The sequence below is a fragment of the Callospermophilus lateralis genome, chromosome 11 (genome assembly GCF_048772815.1).
Source record: "Callospermophilus lateralis isolate mCalLat2 chromosome 11, mCalLat2.hap1, whole genome shotgun sequence".
In the NCBI taxonomy this organism is placed as follows: Eukaryota; Metazoa; Chordata; class Mammalia; order Rodentia; family Sciuridae; genus Callospermophilus; species Callospermophilus lateralis.
Genome location: NC_135315.1, coordinates 43,177,343 through 43,191,220, shown reverse-complemented (window position 1 = coordinate 43,191,220; position 13,878 = coordinate 43,177,343). Strand labels below are relative to the sequence as shown.

The 13,878-nt window shown below is 35.0% G+C and overlaps 1 protein-coding gene across 1 annotated transcript in view; it reads right to left on the bottom strand.

Moving 5' to 3' along the window:
• Efcab5 (EF-hand calcium binding domain 5) overlaps positions 1-13,878 on the bottom strand; it is a 132,069-nt gene that overhangs the window by 68,908 nt on the left and 49,283 nt on the right. The window lies entirely within an intron of this gene.

The window sequence follows — 13,878 nt, the reverse complement described above, 5'->3', positions numbered from 1 at the left end:
ATGTTATATTCTTGATCCACTTCTCTTCATGAGAGCTAGAAAGTATGCTGGATAGAAAGAAATGATCAAGTGCTGGCAAAATCTCTGAGCAGATGCTTCTTGAAGTGTTAGCCCAGTCAGTGAGTGTCTTCACTGCCCCAAAGACAGAGGTAGACCTGTTTATACTGCACAACCCTACTTCGGTAGCCATAAATGATTGGATCAGGAGAGGACACTTAACATAAGGAATGCCATTGAGATCTTCTTCTCTGGAAATCCAGGACTAGGATTTAGTCAGTTGATCTCTGAGTGGGGCTGGACTTTCGAGGGTATAAGTGTACCGGAGGGGGCAAAACTTTATCTTGAGCCTTTTAAGATCTTAGAAAGGCCTAAGAACTAAATTGACATAAGACAAACAGGAGACAAGTCCAAATGTATAACACAAGTTTTACAGAGCCCTTATAAAGAAATGATGACCTAGGGCTGGGGCTGAAGCTCAGTGACAGAGTGCTTGCCTAGCATGTGTGAGGCATTGGGTTCGATCCTTAGCACCACATAAAAATAAACAAATAAAATAAAGGCATTCTGTCCATCTACAACTACTAAATAAGTAAATGAATAAGTAAAGCATGCTGTTCATCTACAACTACAAAAAAAATTTTTTTAAAGAAATGATGACTCAAAGAAGTGGCAAAATCTTTGTGTTTTTATATTTGGTGGAACAAAGGGAGGCAAACATGGAAAAATAACTTATGTAGGGAAAAGCATCAGCATTACCTGAGAACTTGTTAGAAATACAAAATTTTGAGCTTCATCTCAGACTTATTGCATCAGAAACTCTAGGGTTAGGGTCCAGTAATCTGTGTTTTAACAAGCCCCATAGGTGATTCTGATGCATGCTGAAGTTTGAGAACCATTGAACAAGGTGATCTGGGTAATTGGTCCTTTATTGGTTCAATATCCTTAGTTCCTGTTGTTTGACCTTTATTACCTTTTGCTTGAATAGTAGGTGTTTTTCTAAATTACTCATATGGTATAATTGTTGGTATAATGGCATTTTCTGTCAATATTGTGGCTCACTCCTTTAATGCTTAAAAAAGTAGATACTAGTTCATGAGAACAATTACCCTGTTTTATATTTAGCATTTGGGGAAAAAAAAAACTTCAAAGCCATTTGAGTTTCTTGGCCGTGGGAATGCTATTGAACCAAGAATTAGTTTAAGCCTTTCTCTGGATTTATAACCTATGGGTTTTATGAGTAAACACATTCTAATTGTTCTATAAGGGTGGGCTGTATGACATAAAGACTATACCAGTTGCAAACATCAACCACAAATCAAATTCCAAATAGTACCATTAAAGTGTCTTATCAAAACAGGAAAAAAGTGAAGATGTGTGGTAGCCTTTGTACTTTTATACTCTCTCAAATAATGAATCAAAATAGATGCTTGGCTTAACTTAAGAATATAATTAACTACTGCTGTGTGTGGTGGTCTGTAATCCAGCAAATTGGGAGGCTGAGACAGAAAGAATACAAGTTCAAGGCCAACCTCACTAATTCAATGAAACCCTGTCTCAATATAAAAAAAATAGAAAGGGGTAGGAATGTATCATAGAACTCTTAAACATTTGAACTATACTTAGACAATTTATGGTTATGTACTAGCTCCCAATGTAATGATTTCTGGGTTTTTCCTTTCTGACTTAATATTGAGAACATGGTAAATGTCACATTTAATAGATTAGTAGCTACTATTAAGAGTCTATGGTCTGGGCCATTGAGATCATGTTATTTAATTGTAGATATACTGAAGAATTGATGAAATAGGTGATATAAGAGTAATAGAAAGCTGTGCATGGTGGTGAATGCCTGTAATCCCAGCAACTCAGGAGGCAGAAGCAGGGAGATTCCAAGTTCAAGGCCAGCCTTAGCATCTTAGAAACCTGTCTCAAAATAAAAAATAAAAAGGACAGGGGATGTAGCACAGTGATAAAATGCCCCTGGGTTCAACCGCCAGTCACCCCCCCCCCAAGGGTAATAAAAAGAAAACTATGTTTGGAAACTACTTTAGATATTAATGTCCAAACTGCTTGAAATCCTTAGTAGTTTACAAGGAGTCCGCAAACAGAGAGTACAGAATATTCAAATATACAGAATATATCTACTATCTATCATTGAAGAAATGGTGTGTTCACATAGCCTCTGGGGAGAAAATTAGCTTACTGGTTTCAGAGAAGTAACTTTTAAGAAACAATTATTGAGCTGGGGCGTACCAAAAAAAAAAAAAAAAAAATTAAGGACTAGGGTTGTGCCCTAGTGGTAGAGTGCTTGCCTTACATGTGGGAGGCACTGGGTTTGATTCGCAGCACCGCAAATAAATATGTATAAAATAAAAATCCATCAACAACTAAAAAATATTTTTAAAAAATTAAATATGGAGCCATTTCAGTTTGAAGGCCTCAGACTGTACAATTTCTATAAAACAATTATATCGGGAAGTGACCATTTCAGAGTGAACCACCACTCAGCAAGAGAAGAATGGGCTGTCAAGAATCAAAGGATGGCCCTCATTTACTACTGGCCGAGGGATACAATAATTCCTCAATGTAGCAGAATCAAAAGTTAATATCTGAATCTTACTAAATAGGATCTATATTTTTTTGCATATGACTATTCTTAAGATGATTATTAATTCAGGAGTGGATCTCAGACTGCCTGAAGTCCAGGCCTACTGAAGGATGTTCCTGAGAAATTGAAGACTGTCCTTCACTTTCTACCATCTCATGATAAACAGGAATGTATTAGAGACTGCTTTCATTTGCTCCTGATGGGCAGACAGATGTGTTGCCTGTATGTCCTCTATGATCAGGTGGGCAATAAGGTCAGGAAAGGATCCAAGAATAGCAAAGTACACTTCTCAGATTAGCCAACTGCCTCATTTTGCCTGATTTTTCTTGGTTATAACATTAAAAATCTTGACAAAACTCCTTAGTCCCAGGCAAACCAGGATGGTTTGAAACTCCATAACTTGAATCACTCTGATGGTATAATTCCAATAAGAAACTTTGGGGGACCTTGTTTGGAAGCCTATTGTCTGTATTCTGTCTCACATAACAAACTCTCTCAGTAAGTATCTGTATCCTTTGCCAAAAAGGAAACTTTACAGCCTTTAGCTGTGTCCACAGCATCAACACCCACTCTACTGGGACAACCGCATTTAGTAAAATCTACATAGAGAGTTTTCCCCCATTGTATGCATCTGATGATATTCAGAACATACCACCCCCCAAACTTACCACTTTGACATAAGAATCAACTTGAGTTAATTAACTTAGAAAAATAAACAGCAGGTGCAAGAAGATCACTTTGACCTTCCTTCTGTTTCTGAAAAGCAGAAGATGAAATTCCTATAACTAGTCCAAGGGAAACAACATTCTTATATTCAAGGACAGGAAGTTGTGCCAGAGAGAATTATGTAAAGGCCTTGTTAAAATAACTCTTTATCTTCAGCCCTCCCATGTAATTTAGTTGCTTTGTCACACTTACTATTTTTTTTTTCTTTTTGTGGCACTGTGAATTGAACTCAGGGGCACTTAACCCCTAACCCTCATCTGTAGCCCTCTTTTTGTATTTTATTTAGCAACAGGGTCTTGCTGAATTGCTTACGGCCTCATTAGGTTGTTGAGACTGGCTTTGAACTCATGATCCTCCTGCCTCAGCTTCCTGAGCTGCTGGGATTATAGACATAAGCCACCATGCCCAGCACACTTTCTTTTCTTTTTTTTTAAGGGGGGGGGGGAGAGAGAGAGAGAGAGAGAGAGAGAGAGAGAGAATTTTAATATTTATTTTTTAGTTATCGGCGGATACATCTTTGTTTGTATGTGGTGCTGAGGATCGAACCCGGGTGGCACGCATGCCAGGCGAGCACACTACCACTTGAGCCACATCCCCAGCCCCCCAGCACACTTTCTATTCTTTGATAATTCAGTATATAAGTCTTCAACTCTGTCTTTAGATATTCATTTCCTTATGAAGATTCCCATGCCACATGAAACTTATATATATTTTTCCCTACTGATCTGTCTTAGGTTAAATCAATTCTCAGGCCCATCAGGGGAAAAAATCCTGAAATTCTTTTGTTATATATATATATTTATTTATTCACAAGATAAAGAATGTGTGTGTGTGTGTGTGTGTGTGTGTGTGTGTGTGTTAAAGATAATTAGGAATGGTGAACACAAATGACAATTTGAGTCAAGATTCTCATAGCTAGAGTAAACAGTCCACACATGTATAGAGAATAATCCTTTATTTAATAGCCCTTGTCTGAAAAAGCCCAATTTTGTAGTAACTTGGAGGCAAGGGGTTATAGACTAATAGTAGAATAGACTAACAGTGAAACTATATCAGTGCAAGAATATGACCCAGGTCACATCCAACTGATCTGATAATTGGCAGTAAAAATAGAAGTGTATCAATCTCTGGAATCCTCAGAGAGGGGAAGGAAGCTCTGTGTTGATAAGACATCAGCTTTCCTCAGCTCCTCAGAATGAGGAGTATTGGAGGATCTCCCTTACTTCTGTCCATCCACACTCCTCACTCCATGAACCTTGGTCACAATAAAGGTCTTGTATGTAGTCAACACTGATTTAGAGATTTTTTAAAAAATCCTTTTCCTGCTAGTGCATGGTGATGCTCTATTCTACAGGTAGCATTTTTTATTTCACCACAAATATAATAACTCTGATTGAGAACTCCATAATACACAGCACCTAGACACTAAGAACCCTGCCTACCATATTAAAAAATTGAATCTGTTTGGAAAGTGGGTTCCAAGTTCCAAACAACCAACTAGCAGAAACTTTTTGGGGTGTGGGGCACACAGCCATTCATGAGACTGGCATTTTAAAAATCATGTTAATATAACCTTTGTCTTAAAATGTACCAAGACAAATTTAGACATGCTATTATTTCTTTTGGCCTCCCTCTTGCCCCCTGTACTGGAGATTTACCACTGAACTACATCTCCAGTCTTTTAATTTTTTTTTCCTTTGAGACAATCTCACTAAGTTGCTAAGGCTGGCTTCAAACTTGCAATCCTCCCACCTCAGCCTCCCAAGTTGCTAGGATTAAAGGCATAAGACACAGTGCCCAGTACCTTTTAGCCCTTTCTGAAGCAGATTACTAAGAAATTCTTTATCAAAACAGGGGAATTTGTAAAGCTTAAACAGTCTGGGCAGGGGGTGGGGGTGGAAGAAGTCCTCCTATTTAAAATGTTAACTAAATTGCCAATAATTGCATTAATAATATTTGGATAAAGTAAATATATTTGAAAAGGTTTTCTTTCATTGATAAATTAACCAATCAGTCAATGAAATGAAAAGGGTACACTCTCTGTAAGATTAACAGGAATTTCAGAAGGGCTCCATCTGTTCACACCTGTTTACTCCTGAACTGAATACAAGACAATACAGAGATAAATGATCAGAAGCAATTGTATCTCACAGTATCTCCACTGGATGGCACTTGTGTGTAACATCTTGACTTTAAACCCTATTTATCAACACATTTTCTTCCAGTTTCATTAAATGACTGTTGATGAAATAGCCTTAAAGCAAATCTCTTTAAAAGAAGCACAGTGGCATGTGCTTCTAATTCCAGCTACTCAGAGACTGAGGTGAAAGGACTGTGAGTCTGAAGCTAGCTTGGGCAATTTAGCAAGGCCCCTGTCTGGTGGTGGGATGGGGTGATACGTGGAGGGAAGCAAGTGCTCCAAATACTTTTACGTCATGTCATACAGGATGGCCCAATGATTTGTTGGCTGGGTAATTAAATATGTTCAATAGTTCTGTGCAAGTTTTGTTTTTTTGTTTTGTTTGAAACAGGGTCTATCTATGTTGCCTAGGCTGGCCTTGAGCTCAAGCAGTCCTCCTGCCTGTAATTATAGGCATTCACCCAATTTAAGATATACTCTCTTGTTTTATTTCTTTTTTTGTTGGTACTAGGGATTGAACCCAGGGGTGCTCTACATCCCTAGTCTTTTTAATTTTTTTATTTTGAGATAGGGTCTCACTAAGTTTCTCAGGCTAGCCTCAAATTTGTGATCCTCCTGACTCCATCTCCTGAGTAGCTGGGATTATAGTGTGCATCACCATGCCTGTCTTCTTTTAGAATTTTTTGTATCTCTTTACATGTTGTTCCTCTGACTTCCTGAAAAGCTTCCCACCTTTTTTTTTTTTTTTTTTTTTTACATATGTTCATCTCCTTAATTAAGATTCAGCTATCTTATGTTATCTGAAACATCTTGGCCTACCTACTCTATTGGTGCACCTCTTCTGACATGCTGGTATCTCCTAGAATATCTTTCATTAAAATAGCTTGTAATTATTTGCTTATTTGTCTTCATGTACAACTGTAACTGCAATACCTGTCATAAATATTAAAAGTGGAGTCTAAAAAGTTTTAACTGCATTGGTTCAGAGTCATATGATTGCAAGGTCGAGATTGAGTCTGCTGTGGAAGATAAGAATCAATTGTAATCACACGAAAGATGAATTCACATTATCTTGTGATGTCTCCTCATAGGACCTCAAAATAAGATAGGACCCCCATCTTCTACTACAGACTCTTAAGAATATAGGTAAACACATATAGAAAACACAACTTTAAGCTGAAAGAATAAAAGCAATCTTAGAAATAACAATCATAATACACAAAATTTAAAACTAGGGCTGGGGTTGTGGCTCAGTGGTAGAGAGCATACCTTGCACGTGTGAGGCCCTGGGCTCAATCCTTAGCACCATATAAAAATAATTAAACGAAATAAAGGCATTGTGTCCAACTACAACTAAAAAATAAATATTAAAAAAATTAAAACTAAACAGAGAAATACATACCAAAGAGAAATTTGTAATATCATGTTCATTGAAGCATTATTCACAATAGCCAAGATAGGGAATAAATCTACATATGCATCAACAGATGAATGGATAAGGAAAATATGACATATATACACAATGGAATACTATTAGTTCAGCTTTAGAAGAAGGAAAATCTAGCCAGGCACAATGACACACAACTGTAATCCCAGCAATTCAGGAGGCTGAGATAGAAGGATCACAAGTGCAAGGCCAGTGAAAGAAATTTTGTCATTTGCAATAACATGGATGAAACTCAAAGATATTATATGAAGTGAAAGAAGCCAGACACAGAAAGACAAATATGGCCTGATCTCATTTATCTGTGGGATCTAAAAAAAGTTGAACCTATAGAAGTAGAGAGTAGAATGGTGGTTCCTGGAGACTGGGGTGGGGATGTGGGAGCTGTGGAATGGGGAGATGGTGAAAGGGTACAAAGTTTCAGAGAAATAGAGGAATAACTTTTTGAGATATACTGCACAGCAGGGTGACTATAATTAATAAAACTTACAGTGTATTTTAAAACTAAATAACAAAAATAAATTTCAGATTTCTTACTAAAAATAATGGAGGTGATGAATATGTTAATTAGCTTGATTTAATTATTCTACATTGTATACATACATCCAAATGTCACATTATAGTCCATAAATATATACTTATAATTTCTCAATCAAAATAATATTAATAAAAGCAAGTAAATAAACCCATAGAGGAGTTAAGCAATAGAGGCGAAATAAAAGTAAAAAATGAGAATTAAAGGACTGATTTTAGGAATTCTCCAAGAATACCCATGAGTCAGGATTTTTCTAGAAACAGGTATGGCTCAATATTGGGAATTTATTAACATAATATATTACATTCTATCTGAAATTAATATTATCATGATTATCTTAATTCATAAAATAAGGCATTTGGAAATATTTGAAATTGATTTTTTGGTTTTAAAAAACAGTTAATTTAAGCACAGAGGGAAACTCTCAAACTCGGTATTTATCAGAATATTCATCATAAACAAATAGCCAAACAAATATTTGTTAAATAAAAGAATAAATAAATGGATGAAATAAAATAAAAGATTGTAGAAAGCCCAGGCATTCTTGGAAAGACTGCATTAGTTCTGGAAATACTTTCATCTTCCCTCCTCTCTTACTCTAATACCAGGAGTGGAAAGAGAAACTGGAAAAGGAAATGTCAACCCTCTAAACTGGAGATTCACAATGAAAACAAATGGTCTCAGGTGGCCTAGGAAGAAAACACCCATACCACAACAGAATAAATAAAAATTAGGGCAGAACCATCCAAACACAAGGAATAGGGAAAAAAAAAAAAAGTATAGAAGGATGGCAACTGCCCAAACAACACAGGAAGAAAAGAAAAAGTCAATCTAGAAGAAAATAACTCAAGAAAAAGAAAAAAGTATCACAACTGCTTTAAGCTATAGTACAACTTTGAACACAAATTCACTTACATTGAACACAAATTCAATGTAAGTGAATTTGGATAAGAACTCAAAGACAAGCTGGTAAAACAGCATAATGAAATGAAATGCAGTTTAAGTACAAGGAACCAAAGAAAGAACGACACAAAATGGAATTACTACTCGGCACAGTGGCATATGCCTGGAATCTCAGAGAATAGGGAGGCTGAGGCAGGAGGATTGCAAGTTCAAAGCCAGCCTCAGCAAAAGCGAGGTGCTAAGCAACTCAGTGAGACCCTGTCTCCAAATAAAATACAAAATAGGGCTAGGGATGTGGAATTACTGACAGAAAAAGTTCAGACCATCATAGTGAATGCAGGTAAAAACAGAAAGAAATTATTAAAGAATTACTAGATATTATTAAAATTACTAGAAATTATTAAAGAATTACTAGATATGAAATTATTAAAGAATTACTAGGTATGAAAGACAACTCTAGTCCCCAAAATATATAATTGATTCCCCTGTGTAGACAACCCCAAAAGAGAGCAAAAGATATATTCCAAGGCATAATAAAGAAAAAAATCATGAAATGAAAAAAAAATAGAACATCATATTTAAGACACTTTTAATTTTTTATTATTTACTTATATATGTTATTATTGTTATTTATTTTTTGTGTGCAATACTGGGGACTGAACCCAGGAACACTACACCACTGAGCAATATCCCCAACACTTTTTATTTTTTATTTTCAGACAAGATCTTGCTGAATTGCTAAAGCTAGACTTGGACTTATAATCTTCCTGACTCAGCCTCCTAAATAACTAGGATTATAGGCATGTACCACCATCTCCCACAATTGCAACTTTTACCATTTTTATATATATGGTCATTTACTTGAATTATTTTAGAATTAATTTGTGAAGATATGTTTAATTTCAATAATTCCTTTATTTTCACTTCAGTTTCTTTTTCTTTCTTTGGGATAAATTACATACATATATATTTTTTTAATATTTATTTTTTAGTTTTAGGTGGACACAATATCTTTATTTTTTACATTATGTAGTGCTGAGGATCAAACCCAGCACCTCATGCATGCTAGGCGAGCACTCTACCACTCAGCCACAACCCCAGTCCCAAAATTATATATATATTTTTTAGATTTATTTTTTTAGTTGTAGGTGGACATTATACCTTTATTTTATTCATTTATTTTTATGTGGTGCTGAGGATTGAACCCAGGATCGAACACGTGCTAGGCAAGTGCTCTACAACTGAGCCACAATCACAGCCCTATATTTTATTTTATTTTTTTTAAAGAGAGAGTGAGAGAGGGAGAGAGAGAGAATTTTTTAATATTTATTTTTTAGTTATGGGCGGACACAACATCTTTGTATGCGGTGCTGAGGATAATCACAGCCCTATATTTTATTTTATTTTTTTTTTTTAAAGAGAGAGTGAGAGAGGGAGAGAGAGAGAATTTTTTAATATTTATTTTTTAGTTATGGGCGGACACAACATCTTTCTTTGTATGCGGTGCTGAGGATCTAACCCAGGCCGCACGCATGCCAGGCGAGCGCGCTACCGCTTGAGCCACATCCCCAGCCCACAGCCCTATATTTTAATATTTATTTTTTAGTTATAGTTGGACACAATACCCTTATTTATTTATTTTTTTAATTTGGTGCTGAGGATCGAATTCAGGGCCTTGCATGTGCTAGGCGAGCGCTCTACCACTGAGCCATAACTCCAGCCCCTCACAGTCCTCTTTTTAGTTTTTAAATAATTGAAAATTTTAATTACTTCTGGTCATCTACATTGCTATATACCTACCTATCTATAGTAATATAGTACATAAAGCAGTTTTGAATGATGGCTGACAATGGTTATTTCTGGGTAAAAAAACTTACAGGATTTTCAAATTCTCATCTTTACACTTTTATGTATTGTTTGAATCTTTTAAAATATTTATTTTTTTAGTTGTAGTTGGACACAATACCTTTATTTTATTTATTTTTATGTGGTGCTGAGGATCAAACCCAGGGCCTCCCATATGCTAGATGAGCACTCTACTGCTGAGCCACAACCTGGCCCCATGTTGTTTGAATTCTTAATGGTCATATTTAATTTTTATAAAATGAAATGATTCTTTCATAGGAAAATATGCCAAGGTGGTAAGAATTAATTCTGGGAGATGGGAGTGTGCATATTTGTTGCTTATTTTTGTAATTGTCTATTTTTAAAATTTGTCACCATATCCCATGTTTAAAAGTTTAAAAAAAGCAATTTCTCATCTGAGTACACATTTACTAATATCCTGTAAAACTAGATGTCAGATATTCACTCAGTAGTTATTAAAGAGAGTATTTTAAAAATTTCCAACTGATTGGACTTAATTTTTAAGTTTGTTTATTATTTTCCAGTTTTGTTACATAATGATAAGAGAATATAATACTTGTAGGATTTCTACTATTTGGAACATATAATGCTTATAATGTTTTCTTGGTGACCATTTTTTGATAAATTTTGACCAATAAAACTAGAACAGGGTCACTTCAGGTGGAAATGTAAAATGGTACATCTGCTGTAAAAAAAAATGCTCTGGTAGTTTCTCAAAGATTAAGCATAGGCCTGGGGCTATAACTCAGCACTTGCCTCACATATGTGAGGCACTGAGTTTAATCCTCAGCACCACATAAAAATAAACAAATAAAAAGATATTGTGTCCATTTACAACTAAAAAATATTTTTAAAAGATTAAGCATAAAGTTACCATATAATACTGGAATTCTACTCAAGAATATACCTAAGAGAAATGAAAACATGTACTCATGTACAAACTTATGTACATATGTTCATAGCAATATTATTCACAATAGCCAAAAAATGAAAAGTATATAAATTCACTAACCATTGAAATAAAAAAGTGATATATCCATACAAAGCAATGTTATTATCAACATTTTATTTGGAAATAGAAAGATATGAATCTAGAAAACACTACACATGAACCTAGAAAACACTATAAGAATACATATTGTATCATTCCATTCATATGAAATGTCCAAAATAGGCAAAGCTGTAGTGACAGAAAGTACATTAGTGGTTGTTGAGGACTGGAGATTGGAGGAAAATGGGGAGTGACTATTTTTTTTAATATTTATTTCATAGTTTTCAGTGGACACAACATCTTTATTTTATTTTCATGTGGTGCTGAGGATCGAACCCAGTGCCCGGTGCATGCCAGACGAGCGCCCTACCGCTTGAGCCACATCCCCAGCCCTGGGAGTGACTATTAATTGGAATGCAATTTCTTTAGGGGATGATGGTAATATTATAAAACTGATTGTTTAGATGGTTGCATGATTTCGTAAATATACTACAAACCATTTAATTGTACATTCTCAATGTGTGTAAGGCATTTAATGGCCCTCAAAGATATTAGGTCCTAATTCATGAATTTATAAATGTTATCTTATATTGGAAAAGAGTTCTTGTAGATGTGATTAAATTAAGGGTTTTGAGATTGGAGATTATCCTGAATTATCCAGGTGGGCCCTAAATGTGATCACATATATCCTTAGAAAAAGGAGATTTCTCAGAAAGAAGAGGAGGAGGCAACCTGGCTACAGAGACAGAGATTGGTGATGCTGTCACAAATAATGGAATATCATCTGCTATCAGAAGCAGGAAGGGAGACGGAACAAATTATCAGAGGAAGAGCAGCCCTGCCAACATCTCAATTTTGACCCAAATGATCATGATCTTGGACTTCTTTCTCAGAAATGTGTTCAGAAATGTGAGAGAATATATTTTTGTTGTTTTAAGCCACTAAATTTGTGCTAATTTGTTACAACAGCCATAAAAAACACAGTATGTGACTTTTATTTCAATAAAGCTGTTCCCAAAAGTTTTAATAGCTCCATAATTATTATACAGTTTTTGTTTATTTAACTTTGCATTTTTAATACAATTTTCTTTTGTATTTTCTGTTACAATGTGCAATAAGTTCATAAAGTTTAAGAGAGTTCTATTTTCTCTACTATCCTGCAATTTTAAATTTTGTAACTTTTTTTAGTACTGGAGGTTGAACCCAGGGGTGCTTTACCAATGAGTTCTATCCCCACCTTTTTTTAAAGAGAAAGAGTCTCACTGAATTGCTCAGGCTGGGCTCAAACTTGTGATCTTCCTGCTTTAGCCTCCTGAGTCAATGGATATATAGACATGTGTCACTGTGCCCAGTTAAACATAACATTCTAACATTTAAAAATATAAAAAATAGTGTTGGTCCCATTAAATTATTTTAAATCTTCAAACTTACTAAATTTTCTTGGTTTGCTTATTTTGTTTATCTGCTATTCATTTAATAATTAAATGAATAGCAAATAAATTAATTTTTTGTTACTTAATATTAGTCATTTTACTTATAAAGTATATGTAGTTTTCCACCTCCCCAGTTATCAAAAACCACTAATCATCAGATGGACCATTGATTTAAAGTCAGATTTTGGGAGTTGGAGAAGAGGGGAAAAAATACTATTTCATCAAACACACACATTGAGCTATAAAATGCATCTTGATTTTAGAAATACTGAAGGAAAACACTCATCTTAGAATTGGAGAAATACTATAGCTTGCATTTCTTTTCTTTCTTTCTTTCTTTTCTTTTTTTTTTTTTTTTGTTACTAGGTTTGAACCTAGGGGCCCTCTGTCACTGAGTTACATCCCTAGCCCTTTTGATTTTTTATTTTGAGTCAGGGTCTTACTAAGTTGCCCAGGCTGGTCTGGAACTTGTGATCTTCCTGCCTCAAATCTCTGGAATTATAGGTGAGCATCACTGAAGCTGGCCGGACTTGGTTTTAGAAGTCTCCAATCACATAGAAGAGTGGAAGAAGTTACATTTTAACATGCTATTGCTAGAAAGACCTCTCTAAATATAAATTGGGAAATAACAACCCAATTTATATTTACAACCTTATTATAATAACAATTCTCTTAAATTTCAAAAAAATATTTAATATTACTTTGGCAATTTATGGTTAAAATAAGGGCTTGAGAAGTAAGAAGTCACAGTAGGATTTTTTTTCATCTGAATCTAGCAGATTAAATTGCCTTTCTAAAAAATATGAAAAGACAATGTAAAGGTGACAGCTTTGTCACCAGAGGGAAAGGTAACAAGAAACATTGTAGAACTGGGGTTTCTCCCACTTCTAATTTATTCACTGCTTCTCTGCCCATTCCTTTCTCTAATAAATCTGAGAATGACTGAAAAAGATTTTACCTGAAATTGTGATGTGTTATTTGTAGTTGAGTTTATTAAAGTAAAAAGAACATTTTTTTTCTGTTTCTGGTTTTGATTAATCCAATACCAAAATAAAAATAGATCATGCATTAAAATATACACATTCTTGAGGAAATTTGTGTTGGAGAGAACACTCTTCCTTCTGGACTTGGGTTTATATGGGCATTCATTTATTTCAATCATCTTGGGGCTAGGGTTATGTCTCAATGGTAGAGAGCTTGCCTGGTAAATGTGAGGCACTGGGTTCGATCCT